We start from the raw sequence: 11,648 nt of genomic DNA, 5'->3' as shown, positions 1-11,648 counted from the left end.
TTAATATTGGAAGCAATTCAACAATAATTGTTAGTTAAATCAAATCATAATAAACCTAATCATTATACTAGCAACAACAATAAAAATAAAAGTAATTAAGTGATTAATTACTCACATTTTCTGCGTTTCCTTGAATTTTTACATCATGAATAAACTATTAGTAATTCAATAAATATATAAATCAAATTGAAACAATTAAATTAAATAAAAAGTAGAGTTGATTTGGTCCAAACCCTCGGTTAAATATACCTTTCACGTCTTTGTTTAAGTATAGAGATTTGGGTATTGTATGAACTCTTTGGATTGCTTAAGGGAAGTATTATGGAAGAATAGGGAGGCTAGTGTTTAGGCTAAGGAGGGAGAAGAGAATGATTTTGGGTTTAAAGGCACGAAAATAGGAAAATAAGTTATGGTTTGGGGAAATGGGCTCGGAATTGGGTTGGTTTATTAAATTTATTGGGATTGAATATGGATTTAAGCACTCCATGATTAAATACTCAACCCGACCAATAACGGATGTGAAAGGTTGTTCGTCATCGGGTTTGGTTTTGGGGAGACATTTTTAGGTGTCTATAGAAGCCCCCATTTTAACTGAGTTTGTAGAAATGTCATTTTGAATACGGTTGTCAAAGTAGTCGATAGGGACGGAGAATTATTTAAGACGTTATGAGATCCTAAATCACTCTTTATATGCCGATACATGCGATGAGTATAGGGTACTGACTTTCTCCCGAAAAAGAAAGACATGAAAAATGAAGTTTTGATTTAAACTTCCCTCGATGAGAAAATTTTAAAAATTTCTTGAACTTCCCTAAAACAAAAATATGAAAAAAGAAAATAAGTTTAAAATTTTCTTGTTAAGAAAATAGAGAAAAGTGAGGTAAATCGCATATAAAATTATGTTGTCAAATTGAATTGCTCGTCTTGAAAGTAATATATGCATAAGGAATGTTCTTAGGCCAGGAGGCTAAGGACAATTACATCATGCGACATGATTAATGAATGCACTTAGGTCATGGAGCTAAGTATCATATATAGTGTAAAGAAACGATCTTAAACGTCACTTAGGTCCGGAAGCTAAGCACATATATAGATGAAGTGATTACTGGGTATTGCATAACGAACGTAGCTTAGGTCAAGGAGCTAAGCACGATATGCTTTGTATAATCACGTACAGATCATTGATATAAAAATGTTGCTAAGCACACTATGCGATGTGTGAAACAATGAATATTGCTCAGGTCAGGAAGCTAAGAAAGTATACAATGTTTATTTTAATGAATGTTGTCTTGAAAAATGATGAATCATGCGTGGTAGGGGAACAAGATTTCATGATAAAGGGTTCTTAAGGAAGGATAATATGGCTATGTATGTGTGAAAGAAGTGTGCGAATGTGATACTAAGGCTGGCTGCAAAGGTTGTGGTGATGGAAATAGATTTGAGAAGGGTCAAAGATGATGACTCTTTAGGCTGGGTAAGCTAAGTGATGTGGGTTCAAGCCCCCAATTCTGGCTCTATATGGGTAAGGATAATCATTGGAAATGACTCGATCATGTGTGGATATGAATATGAATGTGGCTGCGCCTCGATGTGAGGTTTCTTAGGTATCTATTAGGACTCATGCCAAACGTATCTCTAACCAAACTTAGCACAAGTGTATGTACACCTCAAAGAGGTCTTTCAAGGGTTGTAATATGTTTAAGTTGATGGTTTATAGAAGAAAAGGGTAAAAGGCCCAAGACCCGAGAGAATCTCCAAGATGTGTGATTCTGAATTTGAAAATTTTGAATTTTGCAAGTTTATTTTCAACATTTTTTTTGCTTTGATAATTTTTTTCATTCTTTTGAATTAAAGTGGGCAATATCAAATCATGCGGTCCATCACTCACTTAGCGTTCATGTTTCTCAGGCATGATACCAAGCATTCGATGAGAGCCACAATTTGAGACATATTCATATCAAAGACATTGGAACACTTGCCCTTAGGCATTGTTTTATTGTTGCTTTGCTGCATTTTTTTTACTTGCTTTTTGAATGTTACACAAATTTCACACTTTTTCATCCCAGGGATAGGTTAATATGGGTTGAATAAATAATGCCAATCTATAGACGAGGTTCAAAGTGGTTGATGAAAAAATGGATATGTGATTGAATGATTAATGGGTAATGAATGAGTTGCAAAGGTACCTCGAATCATTGGTATACCTTGTATTCGGTTCAGCAATTGTTTTTTTTTTTTTTTTTTTTTTTTTTTTGCTAACCACATGATCGAATGTAAGAAAGCGATGCTCATTTATGAAGAAGGTAAGGAACGTGACACATAGACACATGGATAAGGAAAACCTATGCTAGACTTTTTAGGGGGAAAAGTTTGAAACAAAAGAAGAAAACATGAAATCTTGGTGAGAAGCTTGCATCGTGCTTTGTCTTCGTGGCTTTTATGAGTTACTATTTGCCACCTGGTAGGGCTGGCAATGGATTATAGGTGAATCGGGTGGAGCGTAATCCACATCTGTCCTCCAACGATCCATCTGTCATCCAACCCATCCATCAGTATATAATTCTTCATCCACATCCAATCCATCCATCATCCGCGGATGAATTGGGTGGATTGGGTAAACAATAGGTGAAATAAAATACATTATCCTTTAGTCATAATACTAATATACATAAACTAATAATTTGATATATAGTTGACGAAGTCTTTGAATTTTCCAACATTCACACTATTATACGAAGTTTAACTTATATTACTAGTACATATATGGTGGGTGTCATAAATGACACCCATTTGATGAGCATTTGGATTGTATTTACCTTCTTTTCATAGCATTCATTCTTAATAAATGCTTAATTTTATGCTTTTTCTCTTTGTTTTACCTTTCTCTCTTATTTTGTGGTTTTGTGTATTTTGATGGTTTTTCTAGTCTTTTCTCTTTTATTTGTTCTCTTTTTGTGGTTGTAGGTATTGTACGAGGTTCGGGTCTCGATAGTGATGATTTTCTAAGTTGGAAGATGCTTGTGGAGTAGGCTCATAGCATTGAGGAAGCTCAATATGCAAGGAAGTGGATGCTCCAAGTTCTAGCTCTTGCGATCTTGAGCAGTGCTCCAATGAAGAAGTGGTGTTGAACCCACCAAAAGTGCTCAAACTTGTTTCATATACCATCATGCATCATCCGGAGCTCGCGGGTTCACTATCGAGCGCACGAGCGGCAAAGAAAGTCATAAGAAACCTAGAACTGAGTGGGCGCGCAGCCTAGATGCGCGGGCGCGACATCCTGAAGCGCGAGCGTGCCTACCCGCGTGGTCGCTCCTCTCCAGCTTTCCAGCTTTGTTCGATCTCTTTTCTGCGCCTCTATAATTACCTTTCTTTAACCGATTTTTGCAAGAAGTTTTTAGACATAATTTTGATCATATTCTTAGCCTAGTTGAGAGCTTCTCTCTCTAGATTTAGGGTTAGTTTAGGAGTAGATTTTAGAGAAAGAAAGTGAGGAATTTAAATGGTGTTTGAGAGATTGAAGATTCAACTGTGACAATTGTGTTGAAGATCTTCTCTATTATCAATGAGCATTTCTAACTCTATCTCATTTATTGTTTTGTTTAATATTCTTGTTTGTTTGGATTGATTTTGATGTTTGATGCTTAATTAGTGTAGTTGTTCTTGATATTTTGTTGATTCTTGATTACCTTAATTGTTTGTTGATTAGATGATGATGTTAGAGTAGTTGTTTGGCAAGGTATTGGGTAAAACTTGTATGTTTGATTGATTGTGCTTAATTTAGGGATTATGTTGATTAATTGTTAAGATTAAAGTGATTAATGGAAATTGTACGTGTGTGTAATTCGATAGGCCTTGAGAATTATGCTAGACTGCATTGTGAGTATACATTGATACGGACCATTGATTTGTAAATTGCAATTATCAATTGAATATGATTTGTAACGTTCCTAGTTAGTGTCTCTCGTAGTTGGCGCTAGTTAGACCTCTAGGAGATAGCTTGTCGAGCTCTATGATTACTCTTACCATTAGTCTTTGAAACCATTGATTTGTATATTGTTCCCTAGGTGCTACAATTTTCATGATTACTTGTTGATCCTCGTTCCTAGTGTTTTATTTGTTTGGTTTCTTTGTTTGTTAGTTGTAAGTATTCTTTCTTTATCTTTGTCTTCGACCTAGCTTAGGCGCACAATTGAGAGCGCTTGAACATTACCGTTCCTTTGGATTCGACCCTTGACTTGTCTCTATACTTGTATTTAGGTTTGTTAATTGTTTACAAATTTAGTTTGACTAAGGGAGGATTAGTTTCAACGACCAAGTTCCACCCCTTCGTCAAAATGGTGTCGTTGCCGAGGAACGGTGTCTATGTTTGAGTGTTTTTTATTGCTTGAGTCTATGTCTTTATATATACTTTTCTTTTATTTGATTTTTGCTTTTTTTGAAAAAAAATGGCATGTCTCTCATTTCCTCAATATAACAATGAGCCGTTTGTTAATATTTCAATAAACTTGAGGGATTTCTTGACTATAATCGTTGTAGTCTTTGGGAGGCTTATGAGATTTGTTATTTTGGTTTGATTGAGCAAACTAAAGACATAATTGAAAGCATGTTTAATGGTAGATTTCGAGCATTGTTGATCGATGATGCTTGGGATTTTTATGTATGGTTTGCTTGAGATACTTATGATCACGGTCATGGTTATTCAAATGCTTCCATTGATGATTTTTATGGTCCATGTTCCATGAATGATGAATCTAGCATGCCTACTTGTGCCCCCACTCCCCAATTTGATGAATATGCTCATGATCTTAATTTTAATTCTTCCAATCTTAGTTGCACTTCTTCTTCTCTTGTTGAACCTCAACTTTTTACACCTTTTGAATCTCATATTGTTACTTTGGAAACTCAAATTAGGAAAAATGAGCTTAGTGATAATCTTGGGCCTCATAAGGAGTTGATTCTTAATCTTATGAGAAGTCGATTGGAGGTGATGAAAAAGAGTGAGGAGAAACTTGAGGAGAGAAGAAGGAGATGTAGATATCTTGATAGCCAATTGTTATGTTTGATGCTTGTGTGTGAAAACTACAAATCCAATATGTGTGTTGAGGATGATGATGATAATTTCGAGCAACCCTGATAGTGTTAGGATCCCTTTGATGAGCATTTGAGTGATGGTGAAGGAGTTAAGAGCGAAGAGAATGTTGAATTTGAAAATCCTAACCCTCTTTCCCATCTTGATGAGTCTCAAGTGCATGATTATGACTCATCTATCTATGAGTATTTGGACTTGTTTGTGGTTATGGCCAATAAGTTTTTTATGAGTCAAAGGAAAACCAATAGCCTTTTAGATGATTTCATTGAGAATGCTTCATGGGAGATAGATGGTTTTGAAATGAATTTGCATCCATTCATGCATGGTTTCGAGACTTTGGGGTTTAAGGAAGTTGAGGGAGTTGTTGTTCATTAATGTAGTGGAGGAGAATATGTAGTTCCTCTTGGAAGTTGGATGTTTGAGTGAGATGGTGATCATGAGTGTTCTTCCTTTGAGGATTCTATGATTGATTTCCATCATCTTATTGGTTATTTAAGGCATGGTGGTGAGAAAGAGTTCATTTGTGAGACCATTGCTCCTATCCCCTCCTCTCATGTCCCTTTTTCAAGAAATTTCAACCATATCCCTTACACTCCTATATCCCTCCCTTCCTTTGTTGATGAGCCTATTGGGGACTCCCTTGCCTATGATGATTTTGTCCCTCATTCGTCTATTGTTGAGGAAAAGGGTGATGTTGCCAGCCAAAAATATTTTCAGGAGAGTTTGCCTTATTTTTCTTTTTCTTCGTCTTCTTCTTTCTTTTCTTCTTTTTCTTATTTTGTTGAATTTGATTTTGATTTTTCTTCCTTTTCTTGGCATCTCTCTCCTCATTTGCATGCACTATTCTTGTTGCACGTACTATGTTTGTCATTTTCCTACTTTCTATCTTATGAAATGTGCAGTAGTGCATTTGACAAGCTCTTGCGTTCGTTGCAATATTATTTTCTACAGCGGTCAAGCTTGGACCTTAAGCAAGCCTTTCTCGGGAAGTAACCCGTGGTTATTTCTTTCATTTTATTTTCTTTTTAAGAGAGAGAAAGTGTGGAATTTCAATGGTGATTAAGAGATTGAAGATTCAATGGTGACAATTGTGTTGAAGATCTTTAATATTATCAACGGGCATTTCTAACTCTATCTCATCTTATTATTTATTTGGTTTAATTTCATGTTTTTTTGGTTTGATTTTGATGTTTAATCTTGATTAGTATAATTGTTCTTCATATTTTGCTGATTCTTGAGTCCTTAAGTTGATTGTTGATAGATGATGATATTTGAGTAGTTGTTGGGCTTATAATTGGTTGAAACTTGTATGATTGATTGATTGTGATTAATTTGGGAATTATGTTGATTGATTATTGAGATTATAGTGATTAATGGAAATTTTGCATGTGTGTAATTCGATTAGGCCTTGAGAATTATGCTAGATTGCATTATAATTGCTAATGACACAAACAATTGATTTAGGAATTGCAATTATCTATTGGTTTGGATTGTGATTCTCTTAGTTTGTTATTCATAGAGACATCTAACGTAAGGATTAGGAGATAGCTCTTTGATTCCAATAGATTACAATTCCTAAATCAATTGTTTGTGTCATTAGCAATTATCTATTGGTTTGGATTGTGATTCTCTTAGTTTGTGATTCGTAGAGATTTCTAACTTAACGATTAGGAGATAACTCTTTGATTCCAATTGATTGCTCTTATCATTAGTCTTCACAACCTTTGATTGACATGTTTGTCCCAAGTTGTTCTAATTGTCATGATTACTTGTTGATCCCCTTCCTAGTATTTTATTTCCTTGGTTGTTTGTTTTGTTAGTTGTTAGTCTTACCTCTTTATCTTTGACTTCGACCTAGATTAGGCGCATAATTGAGAGCGCTTGAACATTACCGTTCCTTTGGGTTCGATCCTTGACTTGCCTTTATACTTGTATTTAGGTCTGTTAAGTGTTTATAAATTTAGTTTAAACGAGAGAGGATTAGTCAACGACCTAGTCTCACCCCTCGTCACCCTTCCTTTCCTATCTTAAGCAATGGGTTAAACAATTAAAATAGTTGTTTTATTTCACAATACATGGTTAAGGAGAAAGGGTAGATTAATACAGTTTGAGTCATTGCTGCAACAATCCCTCATATCTAAGAGGTGTTCAAAGAAAACTTTGCCATCTCTACATTACTTATCACCTTCAAACTACTTTCAGTTCGTTCCAATGGCCACTAAGGAAGATATTGGGAACATTAAAAAATCCATCGAGGCACTGTCTGGCATGATGCAAACCCTTACCACTAAGGTAACTACCATGGAACAAAACAAGGTCACGGTTGCTACCCTTGACAAATGGAAAGAATAGATGAGCAAGATTTCTAAGGATTTCACTTGTGTGGAATAGCCTCCCACTCTTGTGGATATGAAGGACAGGCTCCCTGAAAAGCTCTCCACTGCTAATATTCCAAAGTTCAAGCCTACTGACACCAATATTCCATTTGAAGGTGTTCTCTAGAACCATGGCTCTCAAGGGATTGCACGTAACACTCTTCCCTACGGTGTTCCCTCTCTGCTTAGAGCATGCTTGCCAACAATGGTTTTATTCTCTAGATGCCAAGCATACTGCATCTTGGCAAGATGTCACCGACAATTTCATGATCGTTACAAGTGTAATATTCAAACTTGGATTTCTGAACGTTAAATCTCCATTCTCAAACCAAAAGAAAATTAAGGCTTCACCGATTATCTGAACAGGTGGAGGGAAACGGCTGCACTCTTGGTATCCTCCCAAATAAAGATATATGGTTCGCCTCTTCATCCAAAATTTGACTCAAAAGTATAAGGAACATCTCAAATTTCTGCCATTGAACACTTTCAAAGCGGTATATGATATTGTCATCAATATTCGAAGACGAGCTAATAAAAACTGCTAGTAGTTACAATAACAATTGGAAAAACAAGAAGAAAGATCTTCCTTCTTCTTCGTCTTCTAAGCACAAAAATACCGCCAACAATATAAGCCAAGTTGATATGAATGAAGTGTTAGCTCTTGAATTCTTGATGCTCCCTTGCCCAAGAAAAGGAGAACTTACACTCCTTTAGGAATGACTTATGATGCGGCCTTTGATCGCCTCTACGGTCAAGGCTTGATCACACCTATTGGGCCATTTCCAGAGCAAAAACCTAAAGAAAGGAGCACCAAATGGAATCTCAATGCCCATTGAAAGTACCGCCGAGGAAGGGGTACTCTACTGATCAATGGTGGAATTTGAAGGACGCCATTCAAGACTTAGTAGACGCCAACAAACTTCCTGTCCCTCCAGGTGGTAAGAAGTGACAAGAAGCAATGAAGGCAAGGTGCACGATGATCCCTTCGCACGAGATTTCATGATTTCCTCTTTTTATTAGTTTCCCTTTCCCCAATTCAAGTCCAGCACAGATTTCCCTTTCTGTAATTTGATAATTTTGTTAGCATATTCACCATTTTCATCAATAAGTTGAGTATTATTCTTTACATCTCGATCATTTTCGCAAAAATAAAAATAATTTTCCGAACCGAACACAAGGTACACCAATGATTTGAGACACCTTTGCAACCCATTTTTTCCACTAACCGTCAAACATACACTCCATTTCTTCATAAACCATTTTGAGCCTTGTTTAACGTTCGGCCTTCATTTCTTCAACCCACATTCACCTAACCCCGGGACGGCAAGGTTTGCAATTTGTGTAACATTTAGAAAGCAAGTTACAAAAAATAATAAGTAAATAAAACCAATGCCTAAAGGCAAGTACTCCAATGTCTTGGATACAAACACGTCTCGAATTGCGTCTCTCATCGAGTGCTTGGTACCATGCCTGAGAAACATGAATGCTAAGTGAGTGATGGACCGTATAATCCGAGATTTCCTACATTGATTCAAAATAATGAAAAAAAAGAAAAAAAATTCAAATAAAAAAATATATGAAAAATAAAACTTGCAAAGTCCAAAATTTCAAATACACAATTGCATATCTTAGGGGCTTCTCTCGGGTCTTGAGCCTTTCACCCCTTTTTTCCTTAAACCATCAGCTTAACCTCATTACAACCCTTGAAATACCTCTTTGAGGTGTACATACACTTGTGCAAAGTTCGGTTAGAGCTACGTTTGGCCTGATTCCTAACGGATACATAGGCAACCTCACATTGAGATGCGGCCATATTCATATGCATAATCGAGTCAAAGAATATCCAATACTTAACCCTATGACCCTATCCATCTAGAGCTAGACTTGGGAGGCTTGAACCCAAATCATTTAGCCTACCTAGCTGTAGGCGTCGCTCGAAGTGCGCCTACGTTAAAAGCATGTTGTGAATATGCTTGGCACTCATAGGAAGTAGGAATTGACATTACGATTAGGGACAAATAAAGTAGGGAGCCGCCAACAAGTTTTTAAGGAACTTGTAAACCGTCCACGGATCATAAAAAGGCAACCACGATAAGGGACAACGATAGGCAACAACGATTGACCCGTGAAGGTTACACCCCATTCATAATCCATGAGATTACTAACTCCATATGGTTCGGAACCACGAAAGGAGGATCGGGGATGATGGTACGAAGTGAATCATGGAGTCACATTCGCCCGTATTGGCCTCTACTCGATTCTTATAGTGAAAAGTGATTCCTGCGATCTCAAAGGCATACAAACAAAATATTCAATTTGCTCCAAACTATTATTAAGTTAAATTGGTTGAATATGAATGCAACATATAATTCTAAAATATTGTGATCACTTGATTAAACAACAAGATTAAAAGGAACCTAAACCGGTTGTCCGAATTATCTTATTAGTCGTGATTTTCAATTACATATTCCCTTTAACATGCAATATTGTGATCAAAATAAATAATAGAATCAATATAAACATAAAAAGAATCAATTTAATCATAATTCTGACAACAGAAAAATTGTTAGAAAAATAATAATAAGAAGAGCATAACTCTTACTTTGAATCTGTTTGTTTGCAACTACAAAATAATAAAACGAGTTAGTAACTTCAAGGAAATAATAAAACAACAATTAAATTAAATTAAATAAAAAACAAGGTTAATTTTGGGGCCAAACCCTCAAACGATTCTACCTTTCACGCCTTGGTTTAAGGATAGAACCTCGAGTAAAGTATGGACTCCTTTGAGTGCTTGAAGAGGGAATTTTGAAGTGAAAAGGGTAGGCTAGTGTTTAGGTTAAGAGCATAGAAGAGAGAAAGAATAAGAATAATAGAATTCTCGTTGCCCCCGTTCATCAGAAATGAGGGGGTATTTATAGGGAAATGTGCTGAGGGAGCACACGGAACCCTAAAATGATAAAAACCCTAAAAAACTATCCCGTGACACGGTCAGACCCTACCGTGACACGGTTAGACTGTACCGTCAGACGGTACAAGTTTTCGTGACACGGTCAGTTTTTGGAGTGTCGCGGGAAATTTTCAGAAAACGGAACGGAAAACGCGTTAAGGGTTTACGCGGAAAGGACACGGAACTCCCCGTGTCACGGCAGACCTCCCGTGTCACGGGAAGTCCCACCGTCAGACGGGAAGAGTTCCCGTGACACGGTCAAGCTTGACCGTGACACGGTCAATTCCAGTCCACTTTTCCGTCTAAATTCATTTTTAACCCTAATTTCTTTCGGCTTTCTGAGTGCCGATTGATAATTACGGGCTTTTTTCTGACTTTTATTATTCGGGCTAAAATAAGAAAATAATAAATAAAAATAAAATATTTGGGCCAAAAATAAAAATAAAATAAAAAGGTTTGGGCTTAAAATTAATTAACAAATTAAAACTATGCCTTTACCAAACACCAAGACTGATCCATGGACCTTTCAAAAATATGAATTTAATAAAATACGATTTTTTAAGCACTCTCGGGATTAAATACTAAACCCGACCAATAGCGGCGGTGAAAGGTTATTTATCATCAGGCTTGGTTTTGGGGAGACATTTTTAGGTGTCTACAGAAGCCCCCACTTTGACTGAGTTTGTAGAAACGTCAGTTTCGAAAACGATAGTCAAAGTAGTCGATAGGGACGGAGAATGATTTAAGACGTTCTGCGATCCTAAATCAATTTGTATACGCCGATACCTGCAGAAAAATGTTAGTTCTACAGATAAAAGAGTAAGGGATAGAATACATATCTGGCACCAGTGTGTCAGTGACAAACGAGTTTGGTATTTTCCTATACTTGAAGGAATCTACCGAGTGACATTGGTTGAAACGCTTTCCATGCTTGAGGAAAGCCGACTGAAGAGTTTGGTACCTTTCTAAGCCTGAAGAAAGCTACCGGATAATACTTTCCATGCCTGAGGAAAGCCGACTTGGCGGTTTTCTATACTTGAAGAAAAATCCACCGATAACGCTTTCCAAGCCTGAGGAAAGCCGACTTGGCGGTTTTCTATACTTGAAGAAAAAATCCACCGATAACGCTTTCCAAGCCTGAGGAAAGCCGAAAGATGATGAGATTGCAAGTCTCTGTGTATTGAGAACCTTGCGTCATGAAATGATGGTGGTCCGCTTGTCCCCGGACGTGGGC

The sequence above is a fragment of the Chenopodium album genome, chromosome 2 (genome assembly GCF_948465745.1).
Source record: "Chenopodium album chromosome 2, dcCheAlbu1.1, whole genome shotgun sequence".
Taxonomy (NCBI): Eukaryota; Viridiplantae; Streptophyta; class Magnoliopsida; order Caryophyllales; family Amaranthaceae; genus Chenopodium; species Chenopodium album.
Note: the sequence above shows the minus strand (reverse complement) of the source record.